The 19,865-nt window shown below is 40.2% G+C and overlaps 1 protein-coding gene and 1 non-coding gene across 2 annotated transcripts in view; one reads left to right on the plus strand and one right to left on the minus strand.

Moving 5' to 3' along the window:
- The window catches only part of Basp1 (brain abundant membrane attached signal protein 1), a 49,273-nt gene that overhangs the window by 10,430 nt on the left and 18,978 nt on the right, over positions 1 to 19,865 (plus strand). The gene's annotated exons all lie outside the window — the stretch shown is intronic.
- On the minus strand, positions 9,581 to 9,654 carry Trnas-uga (transfer RNA serine (anticodon UGA)). The gene has a single exon. It is a non-coding gene; the product is annotated as a tRNA-Ser (tRNA).

Consider the following 19,865-nt stretch of genomic DNA (forward strand, 5'->3'; position numbering starts at 1 on the left):
TACATTCATCTCCTAAGATACCCCAAATCCATGTTAATTAGTTCTTGCTTAAAAATAATCACTTTGTTGCAGTTTAAACTTTAATGCTGTCAATAGCAACACATTCTTTGACCATATCCTTGTTTCCAGCAGTGAATGCTACCATGCTGCAGGGGAAAGGAAGTGACCTGGGTCAGGGAGAGCAGTTGGCAGATTAATACACACCCTCGTGTTACTCCTTGATCTAGTGTTCTCTGGATTGGGAGCTAGGACTTGGCAGGTTTCATTCCTGTATTGACCCCCTTGGCTCGGCACACTTCCAAAAGAGGATCCTTTGTCATTTATCTAGTAAGTTAGCCAGGAATCTCAGATAAAGGGCAAAGAAGTCCAGAATGACGCAATACTGCAAAAATGTTAACTGCTATTTCTAAAGGGAGCGAAGAAAACCAAAGCCAGTTTTGAGTTGGGTGTGATTTTCTGTTGGAAGAGGGTGAGAACTGGAGAAGATATGTCTTAAGTAAAAAAATACCCTCAGGGTATTAAGATGGTTGTTAATATTAGCAGCATACAGCATAGCAAACCAGCAAGCCCTGACATGTTAGCAGCTATTTACATAGTCTACCTGGGGCAGGAAATAATCCAACATAGAACCAAAGTTTTGGTATACTAATGTGCATGGTGGCTAGTGTGAGGTTTAGTTGACGGAGGCACATTTCCATTTCCATCTGATTCTGATAACACATTTAGCTACTTCCCAAGCTGACTACACAGCTCCAGACTTGAGAGAGGAAGAGGCATTTGTGAGCAGAAGCATTTCTTGTTAAATATCGATGTTGGTAAAACCCTTGTGAAAAGGAGGAAATGGCTACTCTTGAGGGAAGTTTGAGCAGGGTAACTTTGCAGTAGTGTCCTTGCATGGGGAGAGGGGAAACCCTTCCTTTTTCCTCCTAGGAGTGTCTGGATTCCCCTTTTGTGGGCAGGACTTCTGATCAGTACAATATAGGCAGCAAAACCACGTTGTCGTAGGCCAAGGGTCATTGACCTCTGCCTTCTGAGCTCCTCATGGTATTTGCAGGGGTGGGGGGGTTGGAGAGGGTAGGAAGGTACACTTGCAGGAGTGCAAGTGGCGGAGGCTTTATTTCTGCCTCAGTCTGCTTGTGCTGCCACCAGGATGTTACAGACCATGTGGATTAAGCAACAGAAATATATTTTCTCACTGTTCTGGAGACTGGAAGTCCAAGATCAAGGTTTTGGCAGGGCTGGGTTTTCCTGAGGCCTCTCCCCTTGGTTGCAGATGGTTATTTTTTTTTTTTTTACTATCTCTGTGTGTCCTAATCTCCCCTTTCTATAAGGACACCCGTCAGATTGGATGAGAGACTGTGCTGAAAGCTTCTATTTAAATTTCTCCTCTTTAAAGGCCCTATCTTCAAGTGCAGTCTGGGCTGCTGGGGGTCAGGGCTTCAACAGATGGATTTTAGGGGGACATGATTCAGTTTTTGACAACTGCTGTTTCATATTAGGAAAGAGGTACAGTGAAGAACTTTGGAAGCTCTCTGCCTCAGGAAGAAGGGAGTCGGGGAGGGAGATGGATGACCCCTGAGCCCTGGTTTGCACCTCATGAATCCGCGGGAGGCCAGCACGGGGTTTCCATTGGACACATGAGATGCAGAGAAGTTGATTTCTCCAGGATTCACATCACTAGAGAAGATGGAACCTGGCGTGGGGTTCAGAGCCAGGTTCCTGTGTCCTCCAGGGCTCTAGGGCTGCTGCACAAATAGGCACTAACACACGGGGGAACTGCTCTTCCTTCTGACATTATATTGTGGTGTTTTCTTTTGCCTGAAGACTTTCCCAAGTGTTAGAAGAGACTGAATAAAGAGAGAGTGGAAGAGTTAATAGAAATAGAAATGCATGTAATAGAAAGATGTAACCGAACTCAGGTTTTCTAAATCAGAAGGGAATTATTCTGGGGAAGTGTCTTTTAAAATTCCCTCTCATTAGAGGCAGTGATAGGGACCTCTTCTCATTCTAGACAGAAGAGGTGACCAGATGTGTAGGCCAGTTTAAAATTCTAGTCTAGCATCTCTGCTAGTTAGTATGGATTCACCAGACAGATTTTACTAAGGAACAAGTTTTGTTGGGCAAAGGCTTGGGGTCAAAGACTTTGGAAGACGGAGGCTCTAACAAGAGCTGGTGTTGGAAGAGTGGGATTTGATGGGAAGTTTATGATGCAGTGGGGCACCATGGGGGCCGAAGTAATTGCCAGGAATTGCATGAAATCCTTGATGACCACAAAAATCAAGGCTAATGAATTTTGGGGCCTTTCCAAGCAACAAAACAAGTAGTGATACTTAAAGGGGTTCTTTGGAGGGACATTCTAAGCAGATGTGGAAGCAGGTATGTTACATGTAGCGACTGTGAGAGGCTCTTTTTTAAGAGCAGTTTACAACTCTTGGAAGTGCCTGCTCAGGTCATTCGCTCATTGCTTTCCTGCTTCAAGTTCCAGGTCACGTCATGTTGTATTAACTATGGCAACATGAGCACGACCTCATTAATCCACAGTGAGATTGAGTAGGACAATTTAATTTTACTACACCAGATAAACACATCTCTGACCCTAAATAATTGAGAGTTGATGCTCTTTCATATCTTTTATTAAAATGTTCACTGGTGAAGGATCTTCTGCATAAAATGTGGGGTGTGAGCTGTTTTCAAATTTTAAAATTCATACTTTCTAGTTTGTGCAGCATCTATCTTCAGTCCATTTTTGGTGGTCCTCTTGAAGTGTACACTTTTTGTGTGTGTGCGCACCCTCTTCCATTCAGGCCAGAACACTGGCATGTCTGCACTGTCTTCGAAGGCCCATCTGTTCTTTGATTTCTGACACCTGCTCATTTCCCTTCACCTTAAACCAGGAATCCAGTTTGAAATGAGACCCATCCTTCTTTGGTAACCACCTCTTGCAAATCCTGCCGTAGTGTTTCTCTACCAGGTTTCTATCCCAAGTCTCTGTTACTCCTAAAATGCAATTCAGAATCCTCCTGGGCGTGTCCGTCTTCTCTGCAGCTCACTATCGTTTGCCCTCCCCACCTCTGTGGTCCAGCCCACTGGCTGCCGAGGTTGCCCCAGTTCCGAGATCATCCCTCCTATTTCTTCTGCCTGGAATATCCATTTCCCCACAGAGTTACTCCTATGCAATGCCACTTTCATGAAGATCCCCACACCTCATAGCACTGGACATCTTTGTCCCTGAACTCACTAAATCTGATGTGATTATTTAATGTCTCTGCTCCTCTAATGGAAGTACCCAGGAAGCAGGGACATGTCAGCTATTTTTTTGACCCATTACTGTGCCCTATAACAGTTTGTGATCCATGCTGAGCCCTCCATATTTGTTCAGAGTACATTGTCTTCATGGAGGGCACATGTCTCCTGAAAGTCACCTTTGGCAGCTGAAATGACTTCAGTATAGGGACACTAAATTTCACCTCATCAGTTGTGCTTACTATGCAGATGAATAGCTGATGAACTCCAATTAGTGTAATTATTCTGTTTCCAGGCAGTAACCTCAGTAGTAATTGTCCTAAAGCCCTGGGACATTACAAGTAATTAGTCCTGATAGTTCATGCATCTCAGCTCCCTCCCAAGGTAGAGTCTCCAATGGAGAATAAAATTGTGTGTTATTCGTGGGAAGCAAATAATATTACAACTGTGCTGCATTATTGAAAAATGCAGCACAGTTAGTGGAAGCTGGGGCAGACTTGTCTGTTCTTCCAAATAACTGAGTAATTGGTCAGCTTTGGATACCAGTAAGAAACTTAATCAATGCATTATAATAACAGCCTTTATGAAGTCTGGACTATTAGGTCCTTGGATAAGCATGTGATTTGAAATCTTCACATGTCTGTGAATGGCAAACCTACCAAAGTAACATTGAATGGAGCCCTGATTCTGTGTTGTGTCCACTTACACTCTATTGTGAGTTTCTGGGCAGAACTTTGCTTGTTCATCTGTAGATATCAGGTTGCTAGCCCTGAACCTCTTTCCAATAAAGGGCTGAACACATGGAAGGGCACACTCCATGCCATGTGACACTCTGCTCTACAAATAAGGTCTGTTTCAGAATGTTGTCCTTGGCTTGGCTTTATTTCACACCCAGGAACCAACTTGTAATGAACCTTTAGCAAATACCACTTTTTTCTTTTTTTTTAAATAGCAGAGAGAAGGGCAGTTAAGACCTATTTGGGATTCACTTCATTTCCTTCCTGATATTTAAGTACTCATGATGGTCAGCATTCATTTTCCAGTGTCTTATTCCTAAGTGTCCTTGGTATCCTCCTCCTTCCTGATGCCCCTCTCCTGAAAGGGGCCCAGGACACTTGGTGGACAGATCTGAAGGTGCACATCCTGGGAAGGACAGCCACAACATGGGTCATCTGAACCATAGGGTCAAGTCAATTTGATTTCAGTTGGTGGTAGAATAGACAGTCGAGCTTAGGGGACGGATAGCTCTCTGCAATCGATTTCTCATCCGAAGCTCTGTTTAAAGACCCTAAGTCACCACACTGTTCCTGATTTCTCACATTCCCAACTCCAGGTGATGTTTGGAAGCTCATGGTGTAGATTACATATTTGGAATGTGTGATGAGCTGGAAAGATAGGATATTGATGGTTGAATAGCAATTTATGACAAATGAGTATCTAGGTGACCGATATGCTTTTAGATCTATATTTCCAAGCAGCTGATATTTTTCTCCCCCTCCCTTTTTCTTTTTTTAAAACTTCTGATGTAATTTATTAGTGAGGGTGGCCATGCCATTTTGGTTTTAAATTTTGGGAATATAAGCAGAAAACTATCTGTGGATGCAATAAGGAATCCCAGGGCATGATTACTGTAGTTATTTAGGTCCACTCTCTCCCACCCAGGGAACATGGTGGTTGGGCCTCACTCTTCTGCAGCTGTGTGAAGATGTTGTTATTGGATTGGAGGAGTATGATGTAACTTGAGCATTTGAAGCCATAAGTATAGAATGTATATTTTGCATGGTTAAAAGGTGCAAGTACTGCTTCTTGATGAATTCATTCAATGATGAATTCATTCTTTTTCTTTCGGGGGTACTGAGGATTGAGCCCAGGGGCACTTTACCACCAAGCTCCATCCCCAGCCCTTTTTATTTTCTATTTTCAGGAAGGGTGTCGCTAAGTTGCTGAGGCTGGCCTCAAAATCGTGATCCTCCTGTTTTAGCTTCCTGATCTGCTGGGATTACAGGCATGCACCACCATGCCCACCTGAATTCATTCATTATTGAAAAATCAGTGGCCGTTGGAAGCATGTTTCTAGACTTAGCTTTCCAAAAAGAGGTTCAAATGGCTCCACAGTCCTCTTGCTAAGCATATGCAGCATATTTCTGCCCATGAATGAGCAACAGATAGGAAGTTTTTCTCCTTTATTAAATGTGATCTGGGAACATGCAAAACTATTAAAATATTGCAGTATTAATATTTATTTATTGATGAGACTGGGAGACTCAAGGACCTATTATTTTCCTTTAAGGAGGTTACAGTTGGTGAGGGCAAACAAGTAACCAGTAATTATAGTGAGATAAATATTGGTCTGTAGAGATGTGGGATAGAGACGGTGACCTGCAGATAGTTATTAAATTAACTTCTGGGATCAATCATTACCTGTACCTTTTCCCTGTTCTCCTGTCTGTCTGTAGATGCCTTTTGCCTGACAAAGGCTTGTGAGATATCCGAAGTTCAATTGGCTATTATTTAAAGAGATTTATATAAATATCACTTTGGACAATATGGGAGAATTCAGGATCGATTACATTTAGTTCAGAGATCTTAATTACTACATAGAGAAGACATTTAAGTATCTTTAAGTGCCCATCAAAACCCAAGTGCTTTGGGATAAGAAGGTGAAGGAAAAGTCTCTAAGAATAGCCAGTTGTTGATGCAGAGTGAGAATGTGCCTTGTATCTGTGTGTGTCCTCACGGCTGGACCTCCCTGGGAGGTGTCCCCAGGCAGTGTTCCCCTGACAGTCTAACTGTGATAAGACAGGCTGTTCCCTTGAGGATCAGGAAAAATTACCATGGTCTTGTCTTCAAAAATCTGTGAAATGCTTGCAATAATTTTGTGAGATCCTTCCAGTTTTTGCTGTAGGGAAGTTCTTTCCCAGTCCAAGGGGGTGTGTGGGAATAACTGCAATGGCATGTGACATACAATGAAGGAGGGTGTTTCTATACAATAAAGCATTTTGTTTTGATAAAATCTGCTTTGAAAATGTTAATTCTGGAGTTTCTTTGTGGGTTAGGTGCGTTTACAACACTAAAATTGACAACAGATCATTTTTCATTGCTGATTTACATAGGAATTATGTTTTCCTACATATCTAGACAGATGTAGAGGCCACTTGTGCTCTGAAGTGCTGGTTTGTCTTGACTCTTGAATTATAAATAGCTCACTGAGGAGACTTGACAATGATTTTTTTTTCACCTTTTTTTTTTTTAATAATGTCTCAACAAACTTAGAATGCAGTTGGTAACTGATCACTTACTGCTGCTCTTGGCTAGCCTTCACCTTCCAGTCTGATCTGTATGCTCCAGGACCTGATTCTTGACCTCATGGGAAATTCTTTGGATGCTGGAACCCCATCTGCCTGGTTTTTGTTTTCCTAGGACTTCAGACAGTACTTGGCCCAGAGCAATGGCTCAATGTGAATCGATGCATTAATCTTTGAGATCGTTCTACCTTGAAAGAAGAAAAACAGAAAAGCAAAAATGATTTATTATTGCATATATTTAAATCGATGTTTATTTTACACTTGTGGGATTCTTGGGCAAATCATACAGGGAGTTGATATTTTGTTGATAAATGGGAATCAAAGCATTTACTCTGTGCTGCTGTTCTCTCTTACATAGTTAGATGGCTTCCGAATATGTCCTAAAGTTTTCATGTTACTGTTGAAAACAGCAAGACATATTTTAATAAGAGGAACAAAGGATTTATATCAAGATCCAGACATCTGAAAGTCAAGTGGTTCAAATATGCTAACACCTTCTTTGAGTTAGATCCATCTCTTAAACACTTCTTAGTAGGTCATCTTGATGTAAGTGGATTACAATTCTGCAAATAAAAAAAGCTGTTTGTACTACTGTGTAATTCCCCTGGAATTTTCAAAAGCTGGGGTTTTTCTGTCTGCTCTGAAAGTTTGCTAGTGGAATCTTTCAGCCCATGCTCCAGTAAACAACCAAGAATTCTTCACAGAGGGGTAGTCAGGAACACTGGTAAGGCTGTCCAGTTAGGGCCCCAAGAAACCCTCCTGCACTCCTCTGGACCATTTCCTGAATTAGGCACAGACTGGGTCTGTTCTCTGTTCTTTTTTTTTTTTTTCGGTGCTGGGGATCGAACCCAGGGCCTTATGCTTGCAAGGCAAGCACTCTACCAACTGAGCTATCTCCCCAGCCTGGGTCTGTTCTTAATATTAGTGTCTTGGGTGATTTTTCATTTTTTAAAAAATAAGACTACCAAAATCTGGTTGAGCTTGAAGGCATTGTGGCTGGAGGTGCCTCACTGGGCTCTGGATCTTCTTGAGTGGCTGACCCGACTTGGCTTTCTGAAGTCAGAGTGCTTGTAGTCCTCAGTGTCACCAAGCCCACGTGAGACGCAGTATTGTGTGAAGAGGCTGTTTCATTACTTAAGTACTTATTTGGGGAATTCTTGTTCTTGCCCTATTTGGGGTCATTTTCTCTGGGTGATCTAAGCAGGTGACACTCCTACTGTCATTCTGTGGTTTGAGCTCGAAATATTTTTGTGAATGACAGCTAATCTATTGTCCAGGCGCCCTTCTGATTTTTCTGTTTTAGCTGTTTTTCTTGTTCAGGACAGTGGTGGGCTTTCTCCTTAAACTCTCTCAAGATTTATTCTGTCCTTTGCATCATCTCAGTCTTCTGCAGGGGAAGTGGTCGCTGTTTTCAACCAACTCCGTCTATATAGCTGGCTATCTTGAGTTTTTATTTAATGAAAATAAAACTTCAAAGAAGCAGAATAGGCTTGAACCTACCTCCCCTCCCTTTCAACTAACACCTACTGATGTTTATCTTGGAAATAATTTGATGTTTATTGTATGAAACATGTAGTTAAGAGCTAATGGAGACTCATGTCAACCTTCAGAACAATGTGGAGAAACTTTTAATCGCCTATGTGGAGCCTGTGGTTCAAGTACTCTGTGGAACCCATGGTGGTGGGGGTGAAAGCGCTTGGCTGGCCCCAGATGTCTCTCCTGAATGTACTGAAGCTGAGCCACGGCCAGTTCAATCTGAACTTGAACTTGACCAACTTTTTCCTCTTCAACTTTTATTTTCTCTTCTTTTTCCAGTTTGTCATCTTCTTTTCCAGCACTGTGAACTGTTCATAATTTCTGATAACTATCTAATGTGTGACTTAAGTTATATAACTATTTAAACATGGCTTGTTGTAAATGGTATTTAAATATTGATATGACTTTAGGAGTTTTCAAAGACTGCGGAAATTTCTGAGTGCAACATTCAAGGCCTATTTTTGTTTCAACTTTGGTCATCTTCAGTATACTTTCAACCTCCTTCCACTCAAATGGGGACTGCCCATCTCTCTGAGAGACGAGTAGGAAAGAGAATTGGTTTAGTGCTCACTCCTTTTAGCCATGCAAGAAGCCAGTTCAGCTTGGTTCACTCAATAAAATGTTGATCTGGGGAATAAAGCCACACAGTTTCTTACCTGAACAGTCAATCAACGTGTAACTTAATATCACATGCTACCATTAGCTCTTTCTGAAAGGTGTGGTCTATATGAAGAGTCCCTTCACTCACTGTGGGAAATCATTTTTGAGGTCACAAAATTCAGGGTCCAAATAAAATCAGCCAGTGTTAACATACATGGCAAAAGTCCACATGCTTGATGTGAGCTGTGGCTCTCACACTCACCCTGGGGTCTGGGTGGCAGTGTCCTGGAGGACGTGTTTAGGGGGCCTAAGTCACCGATTGATTTTGTAATCCAACTTTGGTCCTCCTTCTTCTAAAGTCTTGCAAAATGAGGCTAAGCCTATTTAGGACTCAGGAATTCCCATGTGTATGGCATATTTGCATCTGATAATGTCCTTTCACAGTTGAAAACACTAACTTGAATTAGTGAAGTAAAACTCTTCTGGTGTGGATTTCCCCCAAAACCTATGAATTTGTACCAGTCTGAAACATCTTCACTGGTTGCCCTTGCATTGGAAATGCAGTACTGTGGTGGTGTTTGCTTTTTCTTTTCCTCTTCACTGGTCAGTAGTTCCATAGTAGGAACTGTTAATAGAGACATAATTTAAAAATGACTCTATGCTGTGGTTTAATGTATATGCCCTCCCCAAATTTGTATGTTGGAACTTAGTACTCAGTGTGATAGTATTAAGGGGTCTTTCGGCAAGTGATTAAGCCATGAGTGTTTCCACCATCATATTAATGAGATTAGGGTTCTTAAAAAGAGGTTGATGGGAACATCCTATTCCCCTTTGACCTGGACCTTGGGCTTCTCAGCCTTCAACATAGTGAGAAATAATTTTTTTTTTTTTTTTTTTTGCGGTGCTGGGGATTGAACCCAGGGCCTTGTGCTTTCAAGGCAAGCGCTCTACCAACTGAGCTATCTCCCCAGTCCGAGAAATAAATTTTTTATAAATTACTCAGTCTAAGGTGTTTTGTTATAGCAGCAGGAATGAACTAAGACATCCTACAAAACAAAAAGACTAGATTATTATGATTCAATTCTAAGTTTATAACATAAAACCACTATTATAGAGAAGGTGAAACTAGGCAAAAATCTATTTTTAAAAATAGTCGAAATATTTTATAATTTCTTTGAATAATAATAGTTCAAAATAAAACCTTTTAGTCTACTGAACAGAAACTTGCCTTATACTCACCATATGCCAAAAAGGCAGTATTCCAAGCTTTTTGATTGGCATTTTAAAATATACCAACTGGTAAGGTGAATACCACTATTATCCTATTGTACAGATGAGGAAATTGTGGCACAAAGGAACAAATAACAGGTCTCAGCCAGTGTGATCTGGAACATCTTAATTCATATTCATGCTTTCAACTTGCTGGAAGAATTCTCATCATCAACAACAAAAATCTTGATTTGTCACTTCTAGTTTGAGTAACTTTTATTTGACATCTTTAATAACTGCTGTACATTAGCTGCATTTTCTGGGGATGACAGGGACCCTGAGGATTTCATGGATCTGGGGGGACTGGAGTGGAGCCCATGTGTATTACCAAGGCTTTCCTACAATGCCTCTCCTCCTCCTCCTTGGATAGCACTGGGGGAGCCTATGGGTCAAGTCTCAGAAACAAAACAAGGCTCTAACCAAGAGCTGGGGAATTTAAGTCCCAAGTGGAGCCAGCATGGAAATTTGGGTTTTCTGAGGCTTGAGTGTTTCTAAAGCTATGAAATCAAGAGGGGCTCTGAAGTGAGATATTGACCCACACGGTATCTACAACAACTCAAAATATGCCACATTTTAAGGGTAAGTAGATATCTCTCAAAGAAGACATCTCTTTCATCACTTTTATTTTGAATGCTTTCTTGATCAAGAAAGGAATAAAATTTTATTAGGCTGTGACTTAGACTAAGAATCTCTGATGTGCCATTAGTAGTTTTAGCAATTGCTATGAATTATAGAAAGTCTGTACCTCCTTTTATTTTTAAATTTTATCAATAACTAAGCTGTTGATAAAATGACAAGGAGTAGCAGAAGTCTGTATACATATCCATGTCTGTAGTAAGTTTAGTGGAGAACGCTCCCATGGGTGTGCCTTTTTCTCTTTAGATTTGGTCTTTGGGACCAGTTAGGGGCAATGGATATTCTCAATTAGCTAATGTCTTTGTGGACTAGAAGTGAGTCTACAAAAATATCAACTTAGTTTTAAAAATGGGTAAGCATTTTTCTCTTCTAAATGATTTTGTTGGGGGGAAAGAAGAGGGCATATCTTTTAAATGAATGTGTGCTTTCAAAATGATGTTTTGTGTAAGTCCTCCCATCTCCATAGATATGCATCTTTCCTAAAATCCGAGAATCAGAGCCATTTATGTGTGTAAAGTGAAAGGGAATGTTCTGGAATGCTTGTAGTGTCTGGCCTCCAGCAGGCACATGTGGTAGGTGAGAAAGCACATCATGATAAACCCACAGGAACTTATATTCTTGTTTCATTATTTATGTGAACCTTGACTTGGGCCATTTCCTCCCACCTGCTTAGCTTCAGTTACCTGTGTCTAACTTGATACTAATGTCTACCTCATTCTGTTGCAAAGATAAGCCCGGTGTGGGGGAACTCCTCATCTCCTCTTTACTCTGATGTAGATCTTGTCTTTCAAAGCATTTGCCACACACTGTGATTATTTTATCTATGAGTTCGTTTTCTTTGTACACAGTGTCTCAGTATATGATGTTAGGGTTGGGAACCTGTCTTATTTGTGTGTGACTCTAACCATCCCTTTCTAGCCTGTAGTGTAAGCATGGTGGTACCAGGTCCTCTGTCTGTTTTAGGCATGACTGCGTCTCCAATACCCTGCACCCTGTCCTCAGTAAATATCCATTTTCAATATTTTCTATTGCCAGAAGAACACAGAGCACCGTAGTCCTGTCAAAATGTTCATCAGGCATAACTTTTAAAGTGCAATAAATTCTGGATACTTTGAGGAACTGTAAACTGTATAAAGTTAACTCTTTGCAAATATATCCTTACACTGTAAATTATAAAACAGGGTTGAAGATTTCTAATGATATTTTAGGTTCTAAATATTGGAAGATAAATTTCAATTTGGTTAGAATCTATGTGTTAAATGTTTCCAGTATATACCCTCTTGATACAAATGCATGCAATGCTATTCCCTAAGTGTGGCAGACAGAAGAGTTAGGTGAAAGATTGGTGAAACATTGTGTGTGTGTGTTTTTCCAAATAAGTAATTTAGCCCAGTATAATTGTATTTGTGTTTATGAGTGATCTACTTTAATTTCAGACAGGATACCGTATGATGTTACTGTTTGTTTGTTTTATATGTGCAGATAAAAAATTATGTTGAACTTCAAACTTGAATATGATACAATACTGGTATACAATGCCAGTGAAACACGTTCTGGCTTAAGGATACATTGTCCACGAATGTCTGGAATCTGTGTTCTGATTAGTAACGCCACTGAGTTGGGGACTAACACTGGACAAGTCCAGAAGAATTCAGGGAGTCGTCTATCCCACCTTGCCATTTAGGGATAAGGGAGCTCATGACAGAAGGGTCTGTGAGTTACCCACAAGCACCCTTCCATTATGTATACTGTCAGATTTTAAGTTTATATTTTAACTTAAACTGACTTGGTGGAAGTGTGGACATTGAATTTATAATTTGCATCATGCACATTAAAGATACTGTTACTGCTTAAAACATTACTTAAGTGTTGGTGTAAAAATAGGATTTTTCCCCTTGTAGTGGCTGTAAATAAATAACATTAAAGATTATTTTCTCTCATTTTGAAGATGGAATTTATATTGTCATTATTGACACTATTTTGTCTCATTAGAGCTAGCCCATTAGTAGTGTTTGGTCCTCTATAATATTTTAATTGTTAAGAGGAATTTTAAAATGCTAAATCTAAAATGACAAGTATGTGATATATTTGTATTCAGGAGATAAATCTATAGTTAATTATTTGTCTCTATAACTAATTTTATTATTTTATAAATATTCTTAGCAATTTAGAATATAGAATTCTGATGATAGATACAATTTATAATTTTATAGTCTTTTAAAAATCATTAGGTTCTGCATACAAAGTTGAATTTTTTCCTCTAAGCAGAGAATATTCTTGATCTTTACTATTTATCACACTTTTTCAAAAAATATAGATAAAAACTGCTAGACTGGGGGACGTTAAAAAAATGGAGAAAGACCAAGGAGTAAAAATAAGGAGAAATGAAAGATGAAATTGAGGCCAGAATGAATAAATCCATTTCTCAGGATAATGTAAATGGAAGTACCAGGATTCAAAAGCACGTCTATGGAATGCCTGACTTTTCCCATGAGCTTTCATGGGGTGGAAATATAAAACTAGGGGGACATTTGTGAATTACTAATAAGTCAAATAATATGAATGAAATGTATTTATAGAGAAAAAAAATTCTAGAAAGAGAAACAAGAGCTAGATGTTTTCTAGAATAGTTGGAAAATGCTTTGTAGTAGAGACCCGTCGCACTCTAAGGTCTTTGGGAGAGGTCTTTCTGCTGGAAAAAATTGCTACAACCTGTCCACAACTTGTGGGGTTGGATTTAGTTTCTTTGGAGGACAATTGGTAATGTTCTGATAAGAGTGGAAACTCCCTGCAAAAGACCTTTGGAAAGGTAGAGATTCTAGATGGAAGGTTCTGGGACATCCCCCAAAGCTGAGCATGTGACAGCAGTGGGAAGCTAGTGGAACTGGAATTTCAACACAGTGTGGATACCAACCAAGGGAGCCAAGCCTCGGTCTCAACTTCCAGTCAACTCCACTGACTCTCTCACTAGGTGGGAGGAAGAGGCCAAGGGATAACCCCCACATAAGCCAGTGAACTTGAGAAGAGGAAGTTTAGATTTGAAATGGGGTCCTGGTTATTATTTCAATTATTGTGACTTAATTTGAACTTTGTTAAATATGAATTGTGTTATGCTTTGGGTCAACTCACATTTCTGTGACTAGATGCAGACTTTTAAGGGTCTATGTTCACTTAGAAAAATCAGAAGTGACCTCATTCTCTAAACTATTCATTTTTCTAGTTGGCTTTTCGAACCTTCATGTAAAATGTCTTTTTTTTTTTTAAACTGCATTTTTGCTCCCTATTAGCTTCTAGGGAATCTCATTTCCATCTGTGACAATTGAGACTCACATACTTTTCCATCTTCAGTTTGTATCACCTTATAAAAATCACTTGGGTTTCTGCAAGTTGGAGTTTTACTACAAGTTTTGAACATACAAGTTCTGGCCATGGCATGACAGGACCTTTGATCTATGTGCCAGAACCTGAGAAAGTGCCCCGCAGGTTCTGTGAGGGATACGGATCCTGACTTCATGCACGACAACAATTATGTTATTGCTATGTTTTATTTGGTTTAGGAGATTGAAAACTATGTTTTCGTGTCTTCATCTAACTATGAAGAAACAGGTTGAGTACCAGATTGCCCAGGATGTGTTTTTTGGTTTACTTTCAGACTTTGAGACTAATCCACAGTTGTAACTCTTACTGCATCTGCTGCTGCTTCAAAAGGTCTCGGTGGTTGGGAAGCAGTGCTGATGTGGCCTGTGAAGTTTCCGGGCCAGCGCTTAAGCTCACCTTTCTGGGCATAACTCCTTAGGCAGATTTACAGAACTGCAAGTCTTTAGTACACACAGTGGCAGGAATGAGCTGGGGCTGTATCAGGGTTTCACAGGCACTTTGTGCTGAAGTTTGTGTTCCACATTTAGCCTAAAAAGTCAGCACAGTTCATGTCATGCAAACGAGGAGATAAATTCATTGCAGAGGACTTGTGGAATACTTTGCATTTCTTTGGCCTCTCCAGCTGGATAAGGGCATTAGAGAAATTGTGAAGGTTGGCATTACAGGCCACTCTGTAGGGGTCTTAGGTTAAACTGGCCAACAGTCCTAGGGTTAGGGTTTGCTCTTATTTGTTTATGATGATTTGAGTCAAATACTTGAATTTTCCAGATCACCCTGTTACTAGATAGATGGTTTCATGCTAGTCAGTATATTGCAATGAATTTATTTTTGACAGTAGGCTGTAGTCTGGTTGTCAAAATTCTCACTTTAGCTGTAAATACAATAACTGCTTCAAATCACACTTAAATGTAATACAGTGCCCCTAAATGGTTGTAATTAAAGGACCTCTGTTATGATCTCAATCTGCTCATTTGATGTGAAAACAGTTGCATCATACTTTTAAAAAAGGGTTGCTTTTTCCATCATGTGCTGTTTCTGTGTGCTGGATAAGCCTTTTGTAATTAAAATTTCCCCTGAATGGCAGTGTATAGGTAGCATTAATTCTACAATGGAGTATGATTCTATTCTGTTTTAAGTGGGGAGTACACTGTAGCAAAACCACCCCCAAATATTAATTTCAGCTTGAGTTGGACATTACCCTGGGGTCGGATGGTGTTTAATAATCATTACCATAGCATCTATTCTATGACTGAACATCCTCACTGCATGAAGTTGAGGATTAATAAAACCAAGTGCAGACACCACAGTGTTCTTTCAAGCTCAGAAGGACAGGAGCCACTGCGTCCCACTGTAGAATGGGAATGACTTCCAGTCTGCAGCATGGCGCCACGTCCTAGAAGGAGGACGTTTACATGTGCCCACACTAAATAAGGTAGTACAGAATGACAGCACCATAATCTCTTAGAAAGAAATCCACCTTGCAGTTGTGCTTCTTTATAGCTCGTGAAGCACATTGGCCTATCAGTGCACCTGCTGTAGGGCTCCTTAGTTTCCTTTTTCCCTTCATGTACCACAATTCCATGGGCTCGAGCATCTCTTCATAATGGAGGCCTTGCTCCAAATCATATTAAACATGAACACATACTCACATCCCCAATTAAATGCAATTTGCATAATTATAAATGTGTTGAACTGTAGAAGCTAATTGCCATGATTGTTACAGTAGACAAACCTTATTAATTAAAATCAGAAGGTCTTAGTTGTGTTCTGGAGGCCTTATTTTAGTTTTGATCTCAAACTTTGACATTTTTCAGGGCCTTGCTGAGCTCGGACACCCTTACCCTGTGCCTGCAGGCCCAGTGCAGGGACCGTCCCTTTGGTGGGACTTGTATTGATTCATCCCAGGGTGGGTCTGACCTGTGTGGGGTGCAATAAATTTTGGTCTTCCTGCAACCTTGTTTTTTCTTTTGTTTTTCACTCAGGGGAAAATTCAGTGAAAGGTGACACGCCATCTGCTCCTCCCTTGTGCATGTCTAGAGCAGGCAGGCAGAGTCTTTCTGTCCGTGGAATGCAATGTTCTAGATCTTCGGTGTGGTAGTTCCCTCCTGAACTGTGGACCAGAAATAGCTGTATGGATGTGATTAACTCATGAGGAATTTGAAAAGTCAAATGCAGTTATGACTTCCATGATACCTCTTCTGTTATATTCAATGATAATGGGGTCTAAATTGAATTTTTCAAAAGGTAAAGGTGTTGTGTATAGTAAAAAAAGGTATACAATGTACATGTATGATTACATGAATGGTATGAATCTACATCGTGTACAACCATAGAAATGAAATGTTGTACCCCATTTGTGTACAATGAATCAAAATGCAGTCTGTAAAAAATTAAAATATAAATAAAAAAAGGGACACTAGGAAATGGTCAGCATACAGTTTTTTGTTTGCTTGTTTCTGTTTTTGCTTTCTAGAACCTTGCAGGGGAGTTACAAACAGATTTTAAGTGACAAGAGGTCAGATGCAGTTTGATGCAAGGGTAGTAATGATGATAGCTGATCCAGAAAGGGCCCCACAGTTCTGGCAAGGGAATGGAGTGGACGGTACTTCTAGTCTCCTGGAACTGAATACTGTAGAGGAGTTGGTTCAGGTAGTGGGAAGAGCACTGAGCACTGTTGGGAGAGTCTTGAGTCTGGGCTCCCGAGGGATGACCATGTTGGGTCGGTGGTACCGCTGCTCCTGAACCTGAAGCCCAGGAAAGAACAGTGGTCGGGGGAGTATACAGAAAGGAATCCTCAGCAGCCCAGAGGGCTCTGGAGACTGCCGGTGGGGGGAGCAGGAGGACTGAATGAATGAGGTCCTGGGTGACACCCTGAGGAACCTCTGGAGGAAGCCTTGGATGGTGGAGAAGAGCCCGTGCTGGGGTGAAAGATGAGAAAAACTGGTCCAGGGGGAACTGAAAAGAAACTCTTACGGGGTGGGGTGAGCTCCTGATAAGAAGCAACTGTCTTTTCTTTCCCTTTACTGTTGTCATTGGACTCTTGTTGGGTATTATGGAACATCACGGAGACGAACATTATAACTTCAGAAAGGGTCGGGCACCACAAGACCGCATCCTCTGCTCCAGAGTAGCACCTGACTTTAGTGACTTGTTTAATTTTTCCAAATCTGTTCTCACTGAAAGGTATTATTATCCCTGTTTTGTACGTGTGAAAAAACAGACTCAGAGAGGGATTCCTCGTATGCCAGGCAACAGGAAGGATGTGCCCTTGTCTGGAACCCAAGCATGGTTTCGTGCTTCTGGTCTTAGTTTACTTTGTGCTGTAGCACTGTGCCTACTGGGAAGGCCAAATGACTTGACAAAGTTTTGAACCTGGTAAGGGTTAAGTTTCTACCTCAGCCTAAGTTGCTTTCAGGCAGTCAGAATACCAGAATGAGCAGTTAGAGTTAAAAAAACGTATCTTGTTTCCCAGTCTTAACACATTCCCATGTGACATTCTTTTTCACTGATACTATTGTTGCAAACCAAAAAGTGCCTGATTAATCTTTGTAGCATCCTTTAGACTTGAGTCATGCATTCATCTGATCTTAGGAACTGAGTCACTGGGTTAAGTACGTTCATCTAAGACTCCAGAGACAGGTCAGCAAACTTTAAATTAAAGGACCAGATAGCAAATATTTTAGCCTTTACCAACTGTACAGTTCTGTTTCAACTACTCAACTCTGTTCTTGGAGTGTGAAAGAGCTACAGATAATGTGTCAATGCATGTCCCTGTGTTCCAGAAAATATTTTCAAAGACATGCAGGCTACCCAGTTTGCTGATCCCTGCTCTAGAAGAAAATGTTAAATTCTAGAATTTTCACTTGTCATCTGACAAAACTGTGAAAATAGTGAATTGTTATTTCTTCATTTACTGAATACAAAAAACTTAGCTACTTTGAAAAAGCTGACATCTCTGCAATGATCTTTTAAGTGTGTAATGATGGATTTAGGAGCACAGATGCTAAGTATGAAATTAGATTCCCCACTTTTTTCTTTATTTTCTCTGGGTAGCCTTGATGGAACTCAGAGTACATAACCAAGGTCCTCCTAATCTCTCAAAATAACCCAAACTACCCTCAAAACTGTCCTCTAAATCAGGGAGGCCCTGATTACCAAACTGAGAGGTTTGAGTTGCTTTAATCCCCACCTATGTGAACCCCGTCATCAGTGGGATTACAGACTGGTGTCCATGGCAAGAGAAAGCGTGGATACTTGAATTATTAGTGAATTTTCATGCATTAATTCACCAGAGGTGAGAAGGCCAGTAACACATCCAGGAGGCTTTTTGGAACATAAATATCCTTCAACATTAATTACTGTGTCTGGTGTTTTTAATTTGTATAAGCAGAAGATGTGCATGGGTACTTTAGAAAAGCATCATTAATGGGATTTGCATGTTGATAATTTTAACATTGTGTTCTAATTGCCCAACTTTATTTGAGAATTTTTGGTAATTTGAACTAGACTGAATCTTGAAGGGATTTTTTTTTTTTTCATAAAAGAGAACCAGCTAGGAGGACTTTAGCATCTTATATGCAAATGAGTGCTGATTATGACAAATGAGCATAATTAGTTTTTAAAATAATTATAAGCTGGTCTTTATTTATTTTAGCAGTTCATTCACATCTGTTTGTAATTGCCAGGCTTCTTTCTGCTAACGGCACTGTAGTTCATCCTTTGTGTTTATTTGAAAAGGGCCTTTCCCTTTGCAGCAGACACAGGGTGCCCCCATAACAATGTCCCTTCACCCTACAGCTGAGGACCATCTTTCTGTTTGAACTTGGCTTTCTCCTGGGCACTGGGAATAAAATATTCTGGTGCAAAGGATCTCTTGATATTGGAGTGACAGGGGAGGTGGGAAGACTTCGCTGGGCGTGGGGAATCCTGTGAATCTGTTAAAACAACCACAACAGTCTAGTTTCACTAATTCCATGTCCATGGGGAAGGTTTGGACTTTCCTAGTTCCTTTTGGAAGTACATTTTTTTTATTTTCAAGCAGCATTTAAATGGAAGCAGTCTGGGTGAACAAGTCAGGCGAGGTAAGTTGATAAAACATTCAACATGTGGTGGATCTTCATATGTAATGAAGTGTTTGAAAATTTCAGAATACTGAAATTTTATTCTGTACCATGCTTGGTCCTGATCCTAAGATATTTGAGGCTGAAATGAGAAAAAGAGATCGAATACACAAACACAGAGAGTAAATCTTAAAGCACCACACATGCTGGATATCTTGATTTCAGCAGTCAGCACATAGGATGTCCCATTGCAATTGGCACCAAAAGACAATGTTCTGATACCAATCCTTATCTTCGTAAATGTTGCCCCTCCTATGGGGAGTCTTGGGTGACTTCAATTTTCCCTCTGCTTCTTTCTGTCTTTCAACTGACTGAAGGTATAGCTTTGATTTTTTTTTTTTTCTTCACGTCATATGACAGTTTATTCTTACAGGTAACATTTTGTTTTTTGGGGGGGACTCATTGTTTCCAACATGTAAACTGTTTTTGATCTGCAAATTTTTAAATCTTGGTATTTTTTTTTTTTAAGTTTTAGATACATAGCATTCTAGAGATGAAGTAGCTCAATCTCGTGGGTACAGATATGAGGAAATGGTGTAGGGTCACAAGAGCTGGGGAAGCTGTTCTAACAGTCTCCTTCCCTTTGGTTCAGTACAATCTATTTTCAGTCCTGTCTCATGTTAATGACATAGTGAAATAATCTACCCACTTAATACTATAATAAGTTCACTAGGATTTTCCCCATTAAAACAGAATCATGAGTCATAGCTTACTATTACCTTCTAAGCTCATATTCTCTGCTTTCCTTAGCATCTGAGAGTCTGTGGTACCTGTGCCA

Source organism: Sciurus carolinensis, chromosome 6 (assembly GCF_902686445.1).
Source record: "Sciurus carolinensis chromosome 6, mSciCar1.2, whole genome shotgun sequence".
Taxonomy (NCBI): Eukaryota; Metazoa; Chordata; class Mammalia; order Rodentia; family Sciuridae; genus Sciurus; species Sciurus carolinensis.